The following is a 1,255-nucleotide window of genomic DNA, read 5'->3' as shown; positions in this document are numbered from 1 at the left end:
GCACTGTGAGGTTGACGGGCTAACCAGTGGACCACCGGGCTGCCCCAGTGCTAACTTGACTTCCTTAATTGAAGTGCATCAACTTAAATTTCCACTGGGAGTTAAAGGGGAAGTCAACCCTAAAATGTTCTTCAGAATGATATGCCCATTACTTGAAACCAATGGTTCTTAACCGTGTGAGAGGTACCGAACCCAAACAGTTCATATGCACATTGACCGAACCCTTGCTGAAAAATAAAAATCGGATTCAAGAAGCGTTCCTTCAGTTGTGCCGGTGCGAGACTAGAGTTGCTCAACTTGGCATGACAAATTATGCAGATCAAACACTGAGTCCCATCCCGTTCTGTGATGCATGTTTTACATATTCATCTGATCACTTTTTTTTTTTTTTGCTCGACCTAGCATGTTTTAAAACATTCTAAAAAAAAATCACGAGGTACAATCACTACCGTCACACGTTGACTACTGGGCGAACTGAATTTTCTGCAGCACTATGTGCTTATGCGTATGTGCAATATGAGTTAAGTGGTAAATGTCCATCTCAGGGAGTGGCCATTTTGCCACTTGCTGTCGACTCAAAATAACATTACAGTTGCTCAGGGCTCAGCTAATGACCAATCATGGCTCAGCTTCAGAAAACAGTTGAGCCGCGATTCGTCGTTACTTGAGCCCCGGGCTACTGTGAGGTCATTTTCAGCTCGCAGAAGGCGGCCCAAAATCAAAATGCAGCATTTAGACTTGTGAAGGCGCACAGAACATATCGTGAAGAAAATGTTTGCGTTAGCTTCCCCTCTACGCTTGAGTACACTGAAAATACAATGGCGCCTTGAGTTTAATTCACATAGCGAAAACCAGGGGCGTCACTAGGTTTCAAGAACAAGGGGGGCTTAGCCCCAAGGGGAACACAGCCCCTTTAGGGGGGTCCGGGGGCATGCCCCCCCGGGAGAATTTTTTTCTACATTCTGTTAAAAATCCATCAATTCCGCGCACTTTGAGAGCAAAATGAAGAGGCTATGAAGAACTAACTACACACATCACATTAGTATCCTCTTTACTATGATGGGGCTTCCTCCCCTGGACTTTAACTGGACTAGATAATAGAAATTATAAAGAGTTCAAAAGTTCAATCTTGGTTGTTCAAGGGAATTAGAAGGATGCCCGATAACATAACCTAGATGACAGTAGGCCTATATTCCTCTCTACCAAAATGTATTAATATATGCTGAGCCCCCAGAAGACTATGTATTTTGAGATG

The 1,255-nt window shown here is 43.7% G+C and overlaps 1 protein-coding gene across 1 annotated transcript in view; it reads right to left on the bottom strand.

Moving 5' to 3' along the window:
- Positions 1-1,255, bottom strand: part of LOC109512944 (PDZ domain-containing protein 4-like) — a 40,284-nt gene that overhangs the window by 3,726 nt on the left and 35,303 nt on the right. The gene's annotated exons all lie outside the window — the stretch shown is intronic.

Source organism: Hippocampus comes, unplaced genomic scaffold, assembly GCF_001891065.2.
Source record: "Hippocampus comes isolate QL1 unplaced genomic scaffold, H_comes_QL1_v1.1 scaffold124, whole genome shotgun sequence".
NCBI classification, from domain to species: domain Eukaryota; kingdom Metazoa; phylum Chordata; class Actinopteri; order Syngnathiformes; family Syngnathidae; genus Hippocampus; species Hippocampus comes.
Note: the sequence above shows the minus strand (reverse complement) of the source record. Positions and strands in the feature narration are given on the sequence as shown.